Here is a 22,764-nt window from a genome sequence, read left to right as displayed (position 1 = left end):
AGCGCAGCGGGCTGGGGCTGGGGGGCTGCAGAGCTGTTGAAAAGCACAGAAGGAGGAGCCGTGTTGGAGCTGAAGTGTTTCGCTAGCAGGCTGCAGGGCTGGCTGCTGCCTCCCAGGGTACCGGGGCTTGTCAGGGGTCTGACCAGCAGCCCTAGGAAGGCTGCTTTGGCATCTGACCCTGCAGTCCGTCTCCATCCATAGGCTTCACTGCCTTTTTTTCCCCAGCTGGTAAGAAAACTCACTTCTCCCTCCCTCCCTCCCTCCCTCGCTCCCCCAGGCCACCGGTGGCCAGAGGTCTCAGCTGGCTGGAAACATGCTGGTTGGGTGTTTGAGCTCCTTCGCAGGAGCTCTGGTATCCACACAGACCTCTCTAATAGGTATCTGCATGTTTTAGTTAAGATTTAGTTTTAACTCCCACCATATACTTTTCTTCAAAATGCTCTGTTTCCACAGACTGTTGCTTTTCTCAGTGTTTGCCCTCAAAAAGGGAAAAAAAAAAGAGACACAAACTGCCAAGAACCATGAAAGGAAGCTTAGGAGCCCTGCTTATTTCTCCACTCCCAGAACCTCTCACCTCACTCATGCCGGTCCCCCTTGTTACCGCTCAAAGGGCAATAACAACTTTCCAAACAGAAATGCAGTTTAGAAAGCCAACATTGGTTTATTCAGCGCTGGGGTGCATGGGGGATCTCTCCTCCTAACATGCACACCTAGCCTTTAAGCCCTTATACGTTTATACACTTAGGTTACAAAACCATTACAAAATTACATTTGCATCACATGGTTACCTTATTGTGATGGGTAGAAAGTTTTCTCGCTTCGATTTAAACCTATATGCTTAGAGAAATTCAAGGAGCATGCCCAGTGAGGGGTGCTCATACCTCAAAGGTGGGTAGCTTTTAGAATGGAGGTGTGTTTTGCTATTAGAATTAGATTATAATGAACAAAGTTCAATCAAAGGACATGATTTTGACAGAAAATAAAATATTACTTGCACCCACTGCCAACTACAAGCTTTACTCCATCGTTCACTTCAGGTTGGGGCTATACAATGGACATAATCAGCAGCCACAAATTGGTTAGCAACCTGTGTTGGGTTTGCATGGCAAGGTTTTGGTAGCCTGGGGGGGCGTGGGGGGCTACAGGGGTGGCTTCTGTGAGAAGGATGAGGGGGTGTAGAGATTCCACCTGCAGCCCATGGAGGACCCCACACCAGAGCAGGGGGAGGCACCTGAAGGAGGCTGTGGCCCCGTGGGAAGCCCACACTGGAGCAAGCTCCTGGCAGGAGCTGTGGACCCGTGGAGAGAGGAGCCCACGCCAGAGCAGGTTTGCTGGCAGGACTTGTGACCCCGTGGGGGACCCACGCTGGAGCAGTCTGCTCCTGAAGGTCTGCACCCCGTGGGAGAGACTCACGTTGGTGAAGTTGGTGAAGGACTGTCTCCCGTGAGAGGGACTCCTCCATGCTGGAGCAGGGGAACGACGAGAGGAGTCCTCCCCCTGAGGAGGAAGAAGCGGCAGAAACAACGTGTGATGAACTGACCCTAACCCCCATTCTCCGTCCCCCTGTGCTGCTGAGGGGGGCAGAGGTTGAAGCCTGGAGTGAAGTTGAGCCTGGGAAGATGGGAGGGGTGGGGGCAGGTGTTTTCAGATTTGATTTTATTTCTCATTCCTCTACTCTGTTTCGCTTAGTAACAAATGAGGTGAATTTCCTCTCTAAGTTCAGTCTGTTTTGCTCGTGACGATAACTAGCGAGTGATCTCTCCCTGTCCTTATCTCGACCCAGAAGCTTTTTGTTATACTTTTTCTCTCTCCCCTGTCTGGTGAACAAGGGACATGATAGAGCAGCTCTGGTGGGCACCTGGCCCCCAGCCAGGGTCAACCCACCACAGCCCTCCAAAACAGATGGGGATTCCCCAGCATTTCACAAGGCCCTGCACACAGGGAGGACCCTCCCTCAATCCCAGGAGTTATGCAAAGTCCATTCCCCTTACAAATGTCCTTCCATTCCCTCAGCTTGCCTCTTAGTTGCCTCAATTTCTTGCCTCACAGCCATGCTGCAGAGCTGGGCCCTGGCTCCCACACAGTCTCACTACCTCCCTCTTGGTTTCCTGTACGTGCATTTTACCAAAGCCTCGCGCTTCCCAGCTTGAATGGTTTAAAATGCATTACAAGAAAGCTATGGAGTATTTGGAGACAAACTCCCTACTTCATTTATTCTCCAAAATCTCCAACATGAGGCTCCTTGCTCGGGGAAAACCTTCTCCCAGGCTGGGAAACAACCCAGTGCGAGGTGTAAGTGCCCATCAGCCGTGCCTGGGGGCTGCAAGCCAGGTCTGTCACACCAAACCCTGGCAAAAAAAAACCCCCAAAACACCACCGCCAGCTGTTCCTGGTACGGTCCAGCCCCCATGAGATGAAGGGACAAGGTGCCACCGAGTGGGTGAGCCACCTCCGGCGCGTGGGCAAGCTGCTGCCGGGTGCGATCACACCCACGATGCCGGGCCCGGGTGTCCCGGAGTGGGGGAGACCGGAAGCAGGACCCGAGCATCCCCGGTGCCAGGGGTGGGGGGAGCCAGCCTTCCCCAGGCCAGGAGCCACTAGAGAGCAATAGCTGTATGTCCCACACCCACAGCAGCTGAAGGCCAGCCAGGGAGCAGCTGAGGAACCCCCAGGGATGCACAGGGACTGCTCAGGTGTCCATAGGGACACACCAGGGCATCTTTCCTGAAGATTAAAAAACAAAAAAACAAGTCTTTTTGAACTTTTCTGCTCAGTGGGTAGGGAGACACACCTTCAGCATCCAGGACATCCCAGATGCTCCCAGGCTATTGCAGCTCAGAGCCACCCCTCCAACACAAAGCAGAGAGGGACACAGCCCCAGGTGAGCTGCTTTTGATGCCCTGCTAATTAGGCTAATTTAGGGAAAACCTGTTCCTGCCCAAGATAGGCAGGTGTCAGCAGTTACTTTCCACCTGGCAAGAAATATTAGAGCCACTCTGGTGTGCCTCTGAGTTTTGTGGGATGTGTTTCCTTGCTCCCACAATGCTCCCATCACCTCTCCATTGGGCATTCCCTTTGCCCCGGGCCTGGAAGCTGGTTGCTCCCCAGTATGACCCTTTGCTCTCTGTTACCCTGTGGGGAAGGGCCTGCTCTGCTGCTTCCCCTCCACCACACTGTTACTGGAAAGCGGCAAAATAGTTCACTCTCTAAGGCTTATTTGGAAGTTTTAGAAAGCAGGCATTCTTTATTGCAGCGCTGGGTGCACGGGGATAACTCCACCTAAGGTGCACACCCAAAAGACAAAACTAGCAAGTATTTCTACTATGTTCATAGACATATTCAGTATCTTTCCCAGTAGTGCTTATCACAGGCAGGGATCTTCCTTGGGAACTCGTTAGCATATGCTAAGGTCTTTCCCCCATGTTTGTTGACACCTCGGGGTGGCTGTCCTCAGAGGTCTTCAGACTCACTCCTGGTATCACATATACCTTATCCCTCAAGGCCGGTTTTGGATCACCTTGTAACTCTCTTTTTTTTGCACATCTGTTCTTCCAAGGCCAGCTCTTTAAAATGAGATTGTTCCAGAGCTCCTTAGCTTACAACTAATTGTTTCCTAAGTGACAATGGTTTCCCTTTTGTTTGTTACATGGATTGAGCAATGGCTCTAATTGCTTGAATTGATCTTAATGTTTTCCATAGTCACAGGTATCAACATCCTCATTGACAGGAGGGGGCTCACGGGAGAAGCACCCCAGCCCTGCCCACCTTTGTGTTTGGCCAGTCCCCAGCTCCAGCCCCTGCTCTGGGCGCTTCCCCCGGCTGCCACCAGCCCTCGGTTATCAGGCCGGGGTGGTGGGAGATAGGGAGGGAGGCGATAAGCCCTCCAGTGGCAGCGTGCTGGAAACAGTCCCAGGTGCTGTTAGATCAGAGCGCGGGGAAAATGCCTCCAGCCTCCCCGGCCCACCAGCGCAGCGGGCTGGGCCTGGGGGGCTGCAGGGCTGTTGAAAAGCACAGAAGGAGGAGCCGTGTGGAGCTGAAGTGTTTCGCTAGCAGGATGCAGGCTGGGCTGCTGCCTCCCAGGGTACCGGGGCTTGTCAGGGTCTGACCAGCAGCCCAAGGAAGGCTGCTTTGGCATCTGACCCTGCAGTCCGTCTCCATCCATAGGCTTCACTGCCTGACCAGCGCTAGCAGGCTGCAGGGCTGGCTGCTGCCTCCCAGGGTACCGGGGCTTGTCAGGGGTCTGACCAGCATAGGAAGGCTGCTTTGGCATCTGACCCTGCAGTCCGTCTCCATCCATAGGCTTCACTGCCTTTTTTCCCCAGCTGGTAAGAAAAACTCACTTCTCCCTCCCTCCCTCCCTCGCTCCCCAGGCCACCGGTGGCCAGAGGTCTCAGCTGGCTGGAAACATGCTGGTTGGGTGTTTGAGCTCCTTCGCAGGAGCTCTGGTATCCACACAGACCTCTCTAATAGGTATCTGCATGTTTTAGTTTTAAGATTTAGTTTTAACTCCCACCATATACTTTTCTTCAAAATGCTCTGTTTCCACAGACTGTTGCTTTTCTCAGTGTTTGCCCTCAAAAAGGGAAAAAAAAAAGAGACACAAACTGCCAAGAACCATGAAAGGAAGCTTAGGAGCCCTGCTTATTTCTCCACTCCCAGAACCTCTCACCTCACTCATGCCGGTCCCCTTGTTACCGCTCAAAGGGCAATAACAACTTTCCAAACAGAAATGCAGTTTAGAAAGCCAACATTGGTTTATTCATCGCTGGGTGCATGGGGGATCTCTCCTAACATGCACACCTAGCCTTTAATCCCTTATACGTTTATACACTTAGGTTACAAAACCATTACAAAATTACATTTGCATCACATGGTTACCTTATTGTGATGGGTAGAAAGTTTTCTCGCTTCGATTTAAACCTATATGCTTAGAGAAATTCAAGGAGCATGCCCAGTGAGGGGTGCTCATACCTCAAAGGTGGGTAGCTTTTAGAATGGAGGTGTGTTTTGCTATTAGAATTAGATTATAATGAACAAAGTTCAATCAAAGGACATGATTTTGACAGAAAATAAAATATTACTTGCACCCACTGCCAACTACAAGCTTTACTCCATCGTTCACTTCAGGTTGGGGCTATACAATGGACATAATCAGCAGCCACAAATTGGTTAGCAACCTGTGTTGGGTTTGCATGGCAAGGTTTTGGTAGCCTGGGGGGGCGTGGGGGGCTACAGGGGTGGCTTCTGTGAGAAGGATGAGGGGGTGTAGAGATTCCACCTGCAGCCCATGGAGGACCCCACACCAGAGCAGGGGGAGGCACCTGAAGGAGGCTGTGGCCCCGTGGGAAGCCCACACTGGAGCAAGCTCCTGGCAGGAGCTGTGGACCCGTGGAGAGAGGAGCCCACGCCAGAGCAGGTTTGCTGGCAGGACTTGTGACCCCCGTGGGGGACCCACGCTGGAGCAGTCTGCTCCTGAAGGTCCGCACCCCATGGGAGAGACTCACGTTGGAGAAGTTGGTGAAGGACTGTCTCCCATGAGAGGGACTCCTCCATGCTGGAGCAGGGGAACGACGAGAGGAGTCCTCCCCCTGAGGAGGAAGAAGCGGCAGAAACAACGTGTGATGAACTGACCCTAACCCCCATTCCCCGTCCCCCTGTGCTGCTGAGGGGGGGCAGAGGTTGAAGCCAGGAGTGAAGTTGAGCCTGGGAAGATGGGAGGGGTGGGGGCAGGTGTTTTCAGATTTGATTTTATTTCTCATTCCTCTACTCTGTTTCGCTTAGTAACAAATGAGGTGAATTTCCTCTCTAAGTTCAGTCTGTTTTGCTCGTGACGATAACTAGCGAGTGATCTCTCCCTGTCCTTATCTCGACCCAGAAGCTTTTTGTTATACTTTTTCTCTCTCCCCTGTCTGGTGAACAAGGGACATGATAGAGCAGCTCTGGTGGGCACCTGGCCCCCAGCCAGGGTCAACCCACCACAACCCTCCAAAACAGATGGGGATTCCCCAGCATTTCACAAGGCCCTGCACACAGGGAGGACCCTCCCTCAATCCCAGGAGTTATGCAAAGTCCATTCCCCTTACAAATGTCCTTCCATTCCCTCAGCTTGCCTCTTAGTTGCCTCAATTTCTTGCCTCACAGCCATGCTGCAGAGCTGGGCCCTGGCTCCCACACAGTCTCACTACCTCCCTCTTGGGTTTCCTGTACGTGCATTTTACCAAAGCCTCGCGCTTCCCAGCTTGAATGGTTTAAAATGCATTACAAGAAAGCTATGGAGTATTTGGAGACAAACTCCCTACTTCATTTATTCTCCAAAATCTCCAACATGAGGTTCCTTGCTCGGGGAAAACCTTCTCCCAGGCTGGGAAACAACCCAGTGCGAGGTGTAAGTGCCCATCAGCCGTGCCCAGGGGCTGCAAGCCAGGTCTGTCACACCAAACCCTGAGCAAAAAAACCCCCAAAACACCACCGCCAGCTGTTCCTGGTACGGTCCAGCCCCCATGAGATGAAGGGACAAGGTGCCACCGAGTGGGTGAGCCACCTCCGGGCGTGGGCAAGCTGCTGCCGGGTGCGATCACACCCACGATGCCGGGCCCGGGTGTCCCGGAGTGGGGGAGACCGGAAGCAGGACCCGAGCATCCCCGGTGCCAGGGGTGGGGGGAGCCAGCCTTCCCCAGGCCAGGAGCCACTAGAGAGCAATAGCTGTATGTCCCACACCCACAGCAGCTGAAGGCCAGCCAGGGAGCAGCTGAGGGACCCCCAGGGATGCACAGGGACTGCTCAGGTGTCCATAGGGACACACCAGGGCATCTTTCCTGAAGATTAAAAAAAAAAAAACAAGTCTTTTTGAACTTTTCTGCTCAGTGGGTAAGGGAGACACACCTTCAGCATCCAGGACATCCCAGATGCTCCCAGGCTATTGCAGCTCAGAGCCACCCCTCCAACACAAAGCAGAGAGGGACACAGCCCCAGGTGAGCTGCTTTTGATGCCCTGCTAATTAGGCTAATTTAGGGAAAACCTGTTCCTGCCCAAGATGGGCAGGTGTCAGCAGTTACTTTCCACCTGGCAAGAAATATTAGAGCCACTCTGGTGTGCCTCTGAGTTTTGTGGGGATGTGTTTCCTTGCTCCCACAATGCTCCCATCACCTCTCCATTGGGCATTCCCTTTGCCCCGGGCCTGGAAGCTGGTTGCTCCCCAGTATGACCCTTTGCTCTCTGTTACCCTGTGGGGAAGGGCCTGCTCTGCTGCTTCCCCTCCACCACACTGTTACTGGAAAGCGGCAAAATAGTTCACTCTCTAAGGCTTATTTGGAAGTTTTAGAAAGCAGGCATTCTTTATTGCAGCGCTGGGTGCACGGGGGATAGCTCCACCTAAGGTGCACACCCAAAAGACAAAACTAGCAAGTATTTCTACTATGTTCATAGACATATTCAGTATCTTTCCCAGTAGTGCTTCTCACAGGCAGGGATCTTCCTTGGGAACTTGTTAGCATATGCTAAGGTCTTTCCCCCATGTTTGTTGACACCTCGGGGTGGCTGTCCTCAGAGGTCTTCAGAATCACTCCGGGTATCACATATACCTTATCCCTCAAGGCCGGTTTTGGGATCACCTTGTAACTCTCTTATCTTTTTTTGCACATCTGTTCTTCCAAGGCCCAGCTCTTTAAAATGAGATTGTTCCAGAGCTCCTTAGCTTACAACTAATTGTTTCCTAAGTGACAATGGTTTCCCTTTTGTTTGGTTACATGGATTGAGCAATGGCTCTAATTGCTTGAATTGATCTTAAGATTTCCATAGTCACAGGTATCAACATCCTCATTGACAGGGAGGGGCTCACGGGAGAAGCACCCCAGCCCTGCCACCTTTGTGTTTGGCCAGTCCCCAGCTCCATCCCCTGCTCTGGGCGCTTCCCCCGGCTGCCACCAGCCCCTCGTTTATCAGGCCGGGGTGGTGGGAGATAGGGAGGGAGGCCGATAAGCCCTCCAGTGGCAGCGTGCTGGAAACAGTCCCACTGGTGCTGTTAGATCAGAGCGCTGGGAAAATGCCTCCAGCTCCCCGGCCCACCAGCGCAGCGGGCTGGGGCTGGGGGCCTGCAGGGCTGTTGAAAAGCACAGAAGGAGGAGCCGTGTTGGAGCTGAAGTGTTTCGCTAGCAGGCTGCAGGGCTGGCTGCTGCCTCCCAGGGTACCGGGGCTTGTCAGGGGTCTGACCAGCAGCCCTAGGAAGGCTGCTTTGGCATCTGACCCTGCAGTCCGTCTCCATCCATAGGCTTCACTGCCTTTTTTCCCCAGCTGGTAAGAAAACTCACTTCTCCCTCCCTCCCTCCCTCGCTCCCCCAGGCCACCGGTGGCCAGAGGTCTCAGCTGGCTGGAAACATGCTGGTTGGGTATTTGAGCTCCTTCGCAGGAGCTCTGGTATCCACACAGACCTCTCTAATAGGTATCTGCATGTTTTAGTTTTAAGATTTAGTTTTAACTCCCACCATATACTTTTCTTCAAAATGCTCTGTTTCCACAGACTGTTGCTTTTCTCAGTGTTTGCCCTCAAAAAGGGAAAAAAAAAAAGAGAGACAAACTGCCAAGAACCATGAAAGGAAGCTTAGGAGCCCTGCTTATTTCTCCACTCCCAGAACCTCTCACCTCACTCATGCTGGTCCCCCTTGTTACCGCTCAAAGGGCAATAACAACTTTCCAAACAGAAATGCAGTTTAGAAAGCCAACATTGGTTTATTCAGCGCTGGGTGCATGGGGGATCTCTCCTCCTAACATGCACACCTAGCCTTTAATCCCTTATACGTTTATACACTTAGGTTACAAAACCATTACAAAATTACATTTGCATCACATGGTTACCTTATTGTGATGGGTAGAAAGTTTTCTCGCTTCGATTTAAACCTATATGCTTAGAGAAATTCAAGGAGCATGCCCAGTGAGGGGTGCTCATACCTCAAAGGTGGGTAGCTTTTAGAATGGAGGTGTGTTTTGCTATTAGAATTAGATTATAATGAACAAAGTTCAATCAAAGGACATGATTTTGACAGAAAATAAAATATTACTTGCACCCACTGCCAACTACAAGCTTTACTCCATCGTTCACTTCAGGTTGGGGCTATACAATGGACATAATCAGCAGCCACAAATTGGTTAGCAACCTGTGTTGGGTTTGCATGGCAAGGTTTTGGTAGCCTGGGGGGGCGTGGGGGGCTACAGGGGTGGCTTCTGTGAGAAGGATGAGGGGGTGTAGAGATTCCACCTGCAGCCCATGGAGGACCCCACACCAGAGCAGGTGGAGGCACCTGAAGGAGGCTGTGGCCCCGTGGGAAGCCCACACTGGAGCAAGCTCCTGGCAGGAGCTGTGGACCCGTGGAGAGAGGAGCCCACACCAGAGCAGGTTTGCTGGCAGGACTTGTGACCCCGTGGGGGACCCACGCTGGAGCAGTCTGCTCCTGAAGGTCTGCACCCCGTGGGAGAGACTCACGTTGGAGAAGTTGGTGAAGGACTGTCTCCCATGAGAGGGACTCCTCCATGCTGGAGCAGGGGAACGACGAGAGGAGTCCTCCCCCTGAGGAGGAACAAGCGCCAGAAACAACGTGTGATGAACTGACCCTAACCCCCATTCCCCGTCCCCCTGTGCTGCTGAGGGGGGGCAGAGGTTGAAGCCAGGAGTGAAGTTGAGCCTGGGAAGATGGGAGGGGTGGGGGCAGGTGTTTTCAGATTTGATTTTATTTCTCATTCCTCTACTCTGTTTCGCTTAGTAACAAATGAGGTGAATTTCCTCTCTAAGTTCAGTCTGTTTTGCTCGTGACGATAACTAGCGAGTGATCTCTCCCTGTCCTTATCTCGACCCAGAAGCTTTTTGCTATACTTTTTCTCTCTCCCCTGTCTGGTGAACAAGGGACATGATAGAGCAGCTCTGGTGGGCACCTGGCCCCCAGCCAGGGTCAACCCACCACAACCCTCCAAAACAGATGGGGATTCCCCAGCATTTCACAAGGCCCTGCACACAGGGAGGACCCTCCCTCAATCCCAGGAGTTATGCAAAGTCCATTCCCCTTACAAATGTCCTTCCATTCCCTCAGCTTGCCTCTTAGTTGCCTCAATTTCTTGCCTCACAGCCATGCTGCAGAGCTGGGCCCTGGCTCCCACACAGTCTCACTACCTCCCTCTTGGGTTTCCTGTACGTGCATTTTACCAAAGCCTCGCGCTTCCCAGCTTGAATGGTTTAAAATGCATTACAAGAAAGCTATGGAGTATTTGGAGACAAACTCCCTACTTCATTTATTCTCCAAAATCTCCAACATGAGGTTCCTTGCTCGGGGAAAACCTTCTCCCAGGCTGGGAAACAACCCAGTGCGAGGTGTAAGTGCCCATCAGCCGTGCCCGGGGGCTGCAAGCCAGGTCTGTCACACCAAACCCTGGGCAAAAAAAAACCCAAAACACCACCGCCAGCTGTTCCTGGTACGGTCCAGCCCCCATGAGATGAAGGGACAAGGTGCCACCGAGTGGGTGAGCCACCTCCGGGCGTGGGCAAGCTGCTGCCGGGTGCGATCACACCCACGATGCCGGGCCCCGGGTGTCCCGGAGTGGGGGAGACCGGAAGCAGGACCCGAGCATCCCCCGGTGCCAGGGGTGGGGGGAGCCAGCCTTCCCCAGGCCAGGAGCCACTAGAGAGCAATAGCTCTATGTCCCACACCCACAGCAGCTGAAGGCCAGCCAGGGAGCAGCTGAGGGACCCCCAGGGATGCACAGGGACTGCTCAGGTGTCCATAGGGACACACCAGGGCATCTTTCCTGAAGATTAAAAAACAAAAAAAACCCAAGTCTTTTTGAACTTTTCTGCTCAGTGGGTAAGGGAGACACACCTTCAGCATCCAGGACATCCCAGATGCTCCCAGGCTATTGCAGCTCAGAGCCACCCCTCCAACACAAAGCAGAGAGAGACACAGCCCCAGGTGAGCTGCTTTTGATGCCCTGCTAATTAGGCTAATTTAGGGAAAACCTGTTCCTGCCCAAGATAGGCAGGTGTCAGCAGTTACTTTCCACCTGGCAAGAAATATTAGAGCCACTCTGGTGTGCCTCTGAGTTTTGTGGGGATGTGTTTCCTTGCTCCCACAATGCTCCCATCACCTCTCCATTGGGCATTCCCTTTGCCCCGGGCCTGGAAGCTGGTTGCTCCCCAGTATGACCCTTTGCTCTCTGTTACCCTGTGGGGAAGGGCCTGCTCTGCTGCTTCCCCTCCACCACACTGAAAGCGGCAAAATAGTTCACTCTCTAAGGCTTATTTGGAAGTTTTAGAAAGCAGGCATTCTTTATTGCAGCGCTGGGTGCACGGGGGATAACTCCACCTAAGGTGCACACCCAAAAGACAAAACTAGCAAGTATTTCTACTATGTTCATAGACATATTCAGTATCTTTCCCAGTAGTGCTTCTCACAGGCAGGGATCTTCCTTGGGAACTCGTTAGCATATGCTAAGGTCTTTCCCCCATGTTTGTTGACACCTCGGGGTGGCTGTCCTCAGAGGTCTTCAGAATCACTCCGGGTATCACATATACCTTATCCCTCAAGGCCGGTTTTGGGATCACCTTGTAACTCTCTTTTTTTGCACATCTGTTCTTCCAAGGCCCAGCTCTTTAAAATGAGATTGTTCCAGAGCTCCTTATCTTACAACTAATTGTTTCCTAAGTGACAATGGTTTCCCTTTTGTTTGGTTACATGGATTGAGCAATGGCTCTAATTGCTTGAATTGATCTTAAGATTTCCATAGTCACAGGTATCAACATCCTCATTGACAGGGAGGGGCTCACGGGAGAAGCACCCCAGCCCTGCCACCTTTGTGTTTGGCCAGTCCCCAGCTCCAGCCCCTGCTCTGGGCGCTTCCCCCGGCTGCCACCAGCCCCTCGTTTATCAGGCCGGGGTGGTGGGAGATAGGGAGGGAGGCCGATAAGCCCTCCAGTGGCAGCGTGCTGGAAACAGTCCCACTGGTGCTGTTAGATCAGAGCGCTGGGAAAATGCCTCCAGCTCCCCGGCCCACCAGCGCAGCGGGCTGGGGCTGGGGGGCTGCAGGGCTGTTGAAAAGCACAGAAGGAGGAGCCGTGTTGGAGCTGAAGTGTTTCGCTAGCAGGCTGCAGGGCTGGCTGCTGCCTCCCAGGGTACCGGGGCTTGTCAGGGCTCTGACCAGCAGCCCTAGGAAGGCTGCTTTGGCATCTGACCCTGCAGTCCGTCTCCATCCATAGGCTTCACTGCCTTTTTTCCCCAGCTGGTAAGAAAACTCACTTCTCCCTCCCTCCCTCCCTCGCTCCCCCAGGCCACCGGTGGCCAGAGGTCTCAGCTGGCTGGAAACATGCTGGTTGGGTGTTTGAGCTCCTTCGCAGGAGCTCTGGTATCCACACAGACCTCTCTAATAGGTATCTGCATGTTTTAGTTTTAAGATTTAGTTTTAACTCCCACCATATACTTTTCTTCAAAATGCTCTGTTTCCACAGACTGTTGCTTTTCTCAGTGTTTGCCCTCAAAAAGGGAAAAAAAAAGAGAGACAAACTGCCAAGAACCATGAAAGGAAGCTTAGGAGCCCTGCTTATTTCTCCACTCCCAGAACCTCTCACCTCACTCATGCTGGTCCCCCTTGTTACCGCTCAAAGGGCAATAACAACTTTCCAAACAGAAATGCAGTTTAGAAAGCCAACATTGGTTTATTCAGCGCTGGGTGCATGGGGGATCTCTCCTCCTAACATGCACACCTAGCCTTTAATCCCTTATACGTTTATACACTTAGGTTACAAAACCATTACAAAATTACATTTGCATCACATGGTTACCTTATTGTGATGGGTAGAAAGTTTTCTCGCTTCGATTTAAACCTATATGCTTAGAGAAATTCAAGGAGCATGCCCAGTGAGGGGTGCTCATACCTCAAAGGTGGGTAGCTTTTAGAATGGAGGTGTGTTTTGCTATTAGAATTAGATTATAATGAACAAAGTTCAATCAAAGGACATGATTTTGACAGAAAATAAAATATTACTTGCACCCACTGCCAACTACAAGCTTTACTCCATCGTTCACTTCAGGTTGGGGCTATACAATGGACATAATCAGCAGCCACAAATTGGTTAGCAACCTGTGTTGGGTTTGCATGGCAAGGTTTTGGTAGCCTGGGGGGGCGTGGGGGGCTACAGGGGTGGCTTCTGTGAGAAGGATGAGGGGGTGTAGAGATTCCACCTGCAGCCCATGGAGGACCCCACACCAGAGCAGGGGGAGGCACCTGAAGGAGGCTGTGGCCCCGTGGGAAGCCCACACTGGAGCAAGCTCCTGGCAGGAGCTGTGGACCCGTGGAGAGAGGAGCCCACACCAGAGCAGGTTTGCTGGCAGGACTTGTGACCCCGTGGGGGACCCACGCTGGAGCAGTCTGCTCCTGAAGGTCTGCACCCCGTGGGAGAGACTCACGTTGGAGAAGTTGGTGAAGGACTGTCTCCCATGAGAGGGACTCCTCCATGCTGGAGCAGGGGAACGACGAGAGGAGTCCTCCCCCTGAGGAGGAACAAGCGCCAGAAACAACGTGTGATCAACTGACCCTAACCCCCATTCCCCGTCCCCCTGTGCTGCTGAGGGGGGGCAGAGGTTGAAGCCAGGAGTGAAGTTGAGCCTGGGAAGATGGGAGGGGTGGGGGCAGGTGTTTTCAGATTTGATTTTATTTCTCATTCCTCTACTCTGTTTCGCTTAGTAACAAATGAGGTGAATTTCCTCTCTAAGTTCAGTCTGTTTTGCTCGTGACGATAACTAGCGAGTGATCTCTCCCTGTCCTTATCTCGACCCAGAAGCTTTTTGCTATACTTTTTCTCTCTCCCCTGTCTGGTGAACAAGGGACATGATAGAGCAGCTCTGGTGGGCACCTGGCCCCCAGCCAGGGTCAACCCACCACAACCCTCCAAAACAGATGGGGATTCCCCAGCATTTCACAAGGCCCTGCACACAGGGAGGACCCTCCCTCAATCCCAGGAGTTATGCAAAGTCCATTCCCCTTACAAATGTCCTTCCATTCCCTCAGCTTGCCTCTTAGTTGCCTCAATTTCTTGCCTCACAGCCATGCTGCAGAGCTGGGCCCTGGCTCCCACACAGTCTCACTACCTCCCTCTTGGGTTTCCTGTACGTGCATTTTACCAAAGCCTCGCGCTTCCCAGCTTGAATGGTTTAAAATGCATTACAAGAAAGCTATGGAGTATTTGGAGACAAACTCCCTACTTCATTTATTCTCCAAAATCTCCAACATGAGGTTCCTTGCTCGGGGAAAACCTTCTCCCAGGCTGGGAAACAACCCAGTGCGAGGTGTAAGTGCCCATCAGCCGTGCCCGGGGGCTGCAAGCCAGGTCTGTCACACCAAACCCTGGGCAAAAAAACCCCCAAAACACCACCGCCAGCTGTTCCTGGTACGGTCCAGCCCCCATGAGATGAAGGGACAAGGTGCCACCGAGTGGGTGAGCCACCTCCGGGCGTGGGCAAGCTGCTGCCGGGTGCGATCACACCCACGATGCCGGGCCCCGGGTGTCCCGGAGTGGGGGAGACCGGAAGCAGGACCCGAGCATCCCCGGTGCCAGGGGTGGGGGGAGCCAGCCTTCCCCAGGCCAGGAGCCACTAGAGAGCAATAGCTGAATGTCCCACACCCACAGCAGCTGAAGGCCAGCCAGGGAGCAGCTGAGGGACCCCCAGGGATGCACAGGGACTGCTCAGGTGTCCATAGGGACACACCAGGGCATCTTTCCTGAAGATTAAAAAACAAAAAAAACCCAAGTCTTTTTGAACTTTTCTGCTCAGTGGGTAAGGGAGACACACCTTCAGCATCCAGGACATCCCAGATGCTCCCAGGCTATTGCAGCTCAGAGCCACCCCTCCAACACAAAGCAGAGAGAGACACAGCCCCAGGTGAGCTGCTTTTGATGCCCTGCTAATTAGGCTAATTTAGGGAAAACCTGTTCCTGCCCAAGATAGGCAGGTGTCAGCAGTTACTTTCCACCTGGCAAGAAATATTAGAGCCACTCTGGTGTGCCTCTGAGTTTTGTGGGGATGTGTTTCCTTGCTCCCACAATGCTCCCATCACCTCTCCATTGGGCATTCCCTTTGCCCCGGGCCTGGAAGCTGGTTGCTCCCCAGTATGACCCTTTGCTCTCTGTTACCCTGTGGGGAAGGGCCTGCTCTGCTGCTTCCCCTCCACCACACTGAAAGCGGCAAAATAGTTCACTCTCTAAGGCTTATTTGGAAGTTTTAGAAAGCAGGCATTCTTTATTGCAGCGCTGGGTGCACGGGGGATAACTCCACCTAAGGTGCACACCCAAAAGACAAAACTAGCAAGTATTTCTACTATGTTCATAGACATATTCAGTATCTTTCCCAGTAGTGCTTCTCACAGGCAGGGATCTTCCTTGGGAACTCGTTAGCATATGCTAAGGTCTTTCCCCCATGTTTGTTGACACCTCGGGGTGGCTGTCCTCAGAGGTCTTCAGAATCACTCCGGGTATCACATATACCTTATCCCTCAAGGCCGGTTTTGGGATCACCTTGTAACTCTCTTTTTTTGCACATCTGTTCTTCCAAGGCCCAGCTCTTTAAAATGAGATTGTTCCAGAGCTCCTTATCTTACAACTAATTGTTTCCTAAGTGACAATGGTTTCCCTTTTGTTTGGTTACATGGATTGAGCAATGGCTCTAATTGCTTGAATTGATCTTAAGATTTCCATAGTCACAGGTATCAACATCCTCATTGACAGGGAGGGGCTCACGGGAGAAGCACCCCAGCCCTGCCACCTTTGTGTTTGGCCAGTCCCCAGCTCCAGCCCCTGCTCTGGGCGCTTCCCCCGGCTGCCACCAGCCCCTCGTTTATCAGGCCGGGGTGGTGGGAGATAGGGAGGGAGGCCGATAAGCCCTCCAGTGGCAGCGTGCTGGAAACAGTCCCACTGGTGCTGTTAGATCAGAGCGCTGGGAAAATGCCTCCAGCTCCCCGGCCCACCAGCGCAGCGGGCTGGGGCTGGGGGGCTGCAGGGCTGTTGAAAAGCACAGAAGGAGGAGCCGTGTTGGAGCTGAAGTGTTTCGCTAGCAGGCTGCAGGGCTGGCTGCTGCCTCCCAGGGTACCGGGGCTTGTCAGGGGTCTGACCAGCAGCCCTAGGAAGGCTGCTTTGGCATCTGACCCTGCAGTCCGTCTCCATCCATAGGCTTCACTGCCTTTTTTCCCCAGCTGGTAAGAAAACTCACTTCTCCCTCCCTCCCTCCCTCGCTCCCCCAGGCCACCGGTGGCCAGAGGTCTCAGCTGGCTGGAAACATGCTGGTTGGGTGTTTGAGCTCCTTCGCAGGAGCTCTGGTATCCACACAGACCTCTCTAATAGGTATCTGCATGTTTTAGTTTTAAGATTTAGTTTTAACTCCCACCATATACTTTTCTTCAAAATGCTCTGTTTCCACAGACTGTTGCTTTTCTCAGTGTTTGCCCTCAAAAAGGGAAAAAAAAAAGAGACACAAACTGCCAAGAACCATGAAAGGAAGCTTAGGAGCCCTGCTTATTTCTCCACTCCCAGAACCTCTCACCTCACTCATGCCGGTCCCCCTTGTTACCGCTCAAAGGGCAATAACAACTTTCCAAACAGAAATGCAGTTTAGAAAGCCAACATTGGTTTATTCATCGCTGGGTGCATGGGGGATCTCTCCTCCTAACATGCACACCTAGCCTTTAATCCCTTATACGTTTATACACTTAGGTTACAAAACCATTACAAAATTACATTTGCATCACATGGTTACCTTATTGTGATGGGTAGAAAGTTTTCTCGCTTCGATTTAAACCTATATGCTTAGAGAAATTCAAGGAGCATGCCCAGTGAGGGGTGCTCATACCTCAAAGGTGGGTCGCTTTTAGAATGGAGGTGTGTTTTGCTATTAGAATTAGATTATAATGAACAAAGTTCAATCAAAGGACATGATTTTGACAGAAAATAAAATATTACTTGCACCCACTGCCAACTACAAGCTTTACTCCATCGTTCACTTCAGGTTGGGGCTATACAATGGACATAATCAGCAGCCACAAATTGGTTAGCAACCTGTGTTGGGTTTGCATGGCAAGGTTTTGGTAGCCTGGGGGGGCGTGGGGGGCTACAGGGGTGGCTTCTGTGAGAAGGATGAGGGGGTGTAGAGATTCCACCTGCAGCCCATGGAGGACCCCACACCAGAGCAGGGGGAGGCACCTGAAGGAGGCTGTGGCCCCGTGGGAAGCCCACACTGGAGCAAGCTCCTGGCAGGAGCTGTGGACCCGTGGAGAGAGGAGCCCACGCCAGAGCAGGTTTGCTGGCAGGACTTGTGACCCCGTGGGGGACCCACGCTGGAGCAGTCTGCTCCTGAAGGTCTGCACCCCGTGGGAGAGACTCACGTTGGAGAAGTTGGTGAAGGACTGTCTCCCATGAGAGGGACTCCTCCATGCTGGAGCAGGGGAACGACGAGAGGAGTCCTCCCCCTGAGGAGGAACAAGCGCCAGAAACAACGTGTGATCAACTGACCCTAACCCCCATTCCCTGTCCCCCTGTGCTGCTGAGGGGGGGCAGAGGTTGAAGCTGGGAGTGAAGTTGAGCCTGGGAAGATGGGAGGGGTGGGGGCAGGTGTTTTCAGATTTGATTTTATTTCTCATTCCTCTACTCTGTTTCGCTTAGTAACAAATGAGGTGAATTTCCTCTCTAAGTTCAGTCTGTTTTGCTCGTGACGATAACTAGCGAGTGATCTCTCCCTGTCCTTATCTCGACCCAGAAGCTTTTTGCTATACTTTTTCTCTCTCCCCTGTCTGGTGAACAAGGGACATGATAGAGCAGCTCTGGTGGGCACCTGGCCCCCAGCCAGGGTCAACCCACCACAACCCTCCAAAACAGATGGGGATTCCCCAGCATTTCACAAGGCCCTGCACACAGGGAGGACCCTCCCTCAATCCCAGGAGTTATGCAAAGTCCATTCCCCTTACAAATGTCCTTCCATTCCCTCAGCTTGCCTCTTAGTTGCCTCAATTTCTTGCCTCACAGCCATGCTGCAGAGCTGGGCCCTGGCTCCCACACAGTCTCACTACCTCCCTCTTGGGTTTCCTGTACGTGCATTTTACCAAAGCCTCGCGCTTCCCAGCTTGAATGGTTTAAAATGCATTACAAGAAAGCTATGGAGTATTTGGAGACAAACTCCCTACTTCATTTATTCTCCAAAATCTCCAACATGAGGTTCCTTGCTCGGGGAAAACCTTCTCCCAGGCTGGGAAACAACCCAGTGCGAGGTGTAAGTGCCCATCAGCCGTGCCCGGGGGCTGCAAGCCAGGTCTGTCACACCAAACCCTGGGCAAAAAAACCCCCAAAACACCACCGCCAGCTGTTCCTGGTACGGTCCAGCCCCCATGAGATGAAGGGACAAGGTGCCACCGAGTGGGTGAGCCACCTCCGGGCGTGGGCAAGCTGCTGCCGGGTGCGATCACACCCACGATGCCGGGCCCCGGGTGTCCCGGAGTGGGGGAGACCGGAAGCAGGACCCGAGCATCCCCGGTGCCAGGGGTGGGGGGAGCCAGCCTTCCCCAGGCCAGGAGCCACTAGAGAGCAATAGCTGAATGTCCCACACCCACAGCAGCTGAAGGCCAGCCAGGGAGCAGCTGAGGGACCCCCAGGGATGCACAGGGACTGCTCAGGTGTCCATAGGGACACACCAGGGCATCTTTCCTGAAGATTAAAAAACAAAAAAAACCCAAGTCTTTTTGAACTTTTCTGCTCAGTGGGTAAGGGAGACACACCTTCAGCATCCAGGACATCCCAGATGCTCCCAGGCTATTGCAGCTCAGAGCCACCCCTCCAACACAAAGCAGAGAGAGACACAGCCCCAGGTGAGCTGCTTTTGATGCCCTGCTAATTAGGCTAATTTAGGGAAAACCTGTTCCTGCCCAAGATAGGCAGGTGTCAGCAGTTACTTTCCACCTGGCAAGAAATATTAGAGCCACTCTGGTGTGCCTCTGAGTTTTGTGGGGATGTGTTTCCTTGCTCCCACAATGCTCCCATCACCTCTCCATTGGGCATTCCCTTTGCCCCGGGCCTGGAAGCTGGTTGCTCCCCAGTATGACCCTTTGCTCTCTGTTACCCTGTGGGGAAGGGCCTGCTCTGCTGCTTCCCCTCCACCACACTGAAAGCGGCAAAATAGTTCACTCTCTAAGGCTTATTTGGAAGTTTTAGAAAGCAGGCATTCTTTATTGCAGCGCTGGGTGCACGGGGGATAACTCCACCTAAGGTGCACACCCAAAAGACAAAACTAGCAAGTATTTCTACTATGTTCATAGACATATTCAGTATCTTTCCCAGTAGTGCTTCTCACAGGCAGGGATCTTCCTTGGGAACTCGTTAGCATATGCTAAGGTCTTTCCCCCATGTTTGTTGACACCTCGGGGTGGCTGTCCTCAGAGGTCTTCAGAATCACTCCGGGTATCACATATACCTTATCCCTCAAGGCCGGTTTTGGGATCACCTTGTAACTCTCTTTTTTTGCACATCTGTTCTTCCAAGGCCCAGCTCTTTAAAATGAGATTGTTCCAGAGCTCCTTATCTTACAACTAATTGTTTCCTAAGTGACAATGGTTTCCCTTTTGTTTGGTTACATGGATTGAGCAATGGCTCTAATTGCTTGAATTGATCTTAAGATTTCCATAGTCACAGGTATCAACATCCTCATTGACAGGGAGGGGCTCACGGGAGAAGCACCCCAGCCCTGCCACCTTTGTGTTTGGCCAGTCCCCAGCTCCAGCCCCTGCTCTGGGCGCTTCCCCCGGCTGCAACCAGCCCCTCGTTTATCAGGCCGGGGTGGTGGGAGATAGGGAGGGAGGCCGATAAGCCCTCCAGTGGCAGCGTGCTGGAAACAGTCCCACTGGTGCTGTTAGATCAGAGCGCTGGGAAAATGCCTCCAGCTCCCCAGCCCACCAGCGCAGCGGGCTGGGGCTGGGGGGCTGCAGAGCTGTTGAAAAGCACAGAAGGAGGAGCCGTGTTGGAGCTGAAGTGTTTCGCTAGCAGGCTGCAGGGCTGGCTGCTGCCTCCCAGGGTACCGGGGCTTGTCAGGGCTCTGACCAGCAGCCCTAGGAAGGCTGCTTTGGCATCTGACCCTGCAGTCCGTCTCCATCCATAGGCTTCACTGCCTTTTTTCCCCAGCTGGTAAGAAAACTCACTTCTCCCTCCTTCCCTCCCTCCCTCGCTCCCCCAGGCCACCGGTGGCCAGAGGTCTCAGCTGGCTGGAAACATGCTGGTTGGGTGTTTGAGCTCCTTCGCAGGAGCTCTGGTATCCACACAGACCTCTCTAATAGGTATCTGCATGTTTTAGTTAAGATTTAGTTTTAACTCCCACCATATACTTTTCTTCAAAATGCTCTGTTTCCACAGACTGTTGCTTTTCTCAGTGTTTGCCCTCAAAAAGGGAAAAAAAAAAGAGACACAAACTGCCAAGAACCATGAAAGGAAGCTTAGGAGCCCTGCTTATTTCTCCACTCCCAGAACCTCTCACCTCACTCATGCCGGTCCCCCTTGTTACCGCTCAAAGGGCAATAACAACTTTCCAAACAGAAATGCAGTTTAGAAAGCCAACATTGGTTTATTCAGCGCTGGGTGCATGGGGGATCTCTCCTCCTAACATGCACACCTAGCCTTTAAGCCCTTATACGTTTATACACTTAGGTTACAAAACCATTACAAAATTACATTTGCATCACATGGTTACCTTATTGTGATGGGTAGAAAGTTTTCTCGCTTCGATTTAAACCTATATGCTTAGAGAAATTCAAGGAGCATGCCCAGTGAGGGGTGCTCATACCTCAAAGGTGGGTAGCTTTTAGAATGGAGGTGTGTTTTGCTATTAGAATTAGATTATAATGAACAAAGTTCAATCAAAGGACATGATTTTGACAGAAAATAAAATATTACTTGCACCCACTGCCAACTACAAGCTTTACTCCATCGTTCACTTCAGGTTGGGGCTATACAATGGACATAATCAGCAGCCACAAATTGGTTAGCAACCTGTGTTGGGTTTGCATGGCAAGGTTTTGGTAGCCTGGGGGGGCGTGGGGGGCTACAGGGGTGGCTTCTGTGAGAAGGATGAGGGGGTGTAGAGATTCCACCTGCAGCCCATGGAGGACCCCACACCAGAGCAGGGGGAGGCACCTGAAGGAGGCTGTGGCCCCGTGGGAAGCCCACACTGGAGCAAGCTCCTGGCAGGAGCTGTGGACCCGTGGAGAGAGGAGCCCACGCCAGAGCAGGTTTGCTGGCAGGACTTGTGACCCCGTGGGGGACCCACGCTGGAGCAGTCTGCTCCTGAAGGTCCGCACCCCGTGGGAGAGACTCACGTTGGAGAAGTTGGTGAAGGACTGTCTCCCGTGAGAGGGACTCCTCCATGCTGGAGCAGGGGAATGACGAGAGGAGTCCTCCCCCTGAGGAGGAAGAAGCAGCAGAAACAACGTGTGATGAACTGACCCTAACCCCCATTCCCCGTCCCCCTGTGCTGCTGAGGGGGGGCGGAGGTTGAAGCTGGGAGTGAAGTTGAGCCTGGGAAGATGGGAGGGGTGGGGGCAGGTGTTTTCAGATTTGATTTTATTTCTCATTCCTCTACTCTGTTTCGCTTAGTAACAAATGAGGTGAATTTCCTCTCTAAGTTCAGTCTGTTTTGCTCGTGACGATAACTAGCGAGTGATCTCTCCCTGTCCTTATCTCGACCCAGAAGCTTTTTGTTATACTTTTTCTCTCTCCCCTGTCTGGTGAACAAGGGACATGATAGAGCAGCTCTGGTGGGCACCTGGCCCCCAGCCAGGGTCAACCCACCACAACCCTCCAAAACAGATGGGGATTCCCCAGCATTTCACAAGGCCCTGCACACAGGGAGGACCCTCCCTCAATCCCAGGAGTTATGCAAAGTCCATTCCCCTTACAAATGTCCTTCCATTCCCTCAGCTTGCCTCTTAGTTGCCTCAATTTCTTGCCTCACAGCCATGCTGCAGAGCTGGGCCCTGGCTCCCACACAGTCTCACTACCTCCCTCTTGGGTTTCCTGTACGTGCATTTTACCAAAGCCTCGCGCTTCCCAGCTTGAATGGTTTAAAATGCATTACAAGAAAGCTATGGAGTATTTGGAGACAAACTCCCTACTTCATTTATTCTCCAAAATCTCCAACATGAGGCTCCTTGCTCGGGGAAAACCTTCTCCCAGGCTGGGAAACAACCCAGTGCGAGGTGTAAGTGCCCATCAGCCGTGCCCGGGGGCTGCAAGCCAGGTCTGTCACACCAAACCCTGGGCAAAAAAACCCCCAAAACACCACCGCCAGCTGTTCCTGGTACGGTCCAGCCCCCATGAGATGAAGGGACAAGGTGCCACCGAGTGGGTGAGCCACCTCCGGGCGTGGGCAAGCTGCTGCCGGGTGCGATCACACCCACGATGCCGGGCCCGGGTGTCCCGGAGTGGGGGAGACCGGAAGCAGGACCCGAGCATCCCCGGTGCCAGGGGTGGGGGGAGCCAGCCTTCCCCAGGCCAGGAGCCACTAGAGAGCAATAGCTGTATGTCCCACACCCACAGCAGCTGAAGGCCAGCCAGGGAGCAGCTGAGGAACCCCCAGGGATGCACAGGGACTGCTCAGGTGTCCATAGGGACACACCAGGGCATCTTTCCTGAAGATTAAAAAACAAAAACCCAAGTCTTTTTGAACTTTTCTGCTCAGTGGGTAAGGGAGACACACCTTCAGCATCCAGGA

This window comes from Grus americana, unplaced genomic scaffold (assembly GCF_028858705.1).
Source record: "Grus americana isolate bGruAme1 unplaced genomic scaffold, bGruAme1.mat scaffold_44, whole genome shotgun sequence".
NCBI lineage: Eukaryota > Metazoa > Chordata > Aves > Gruiformes > Gruidae > Grus > Grus americana.
Note: the sequence above shows the minus strand (reverse complement) of the source record.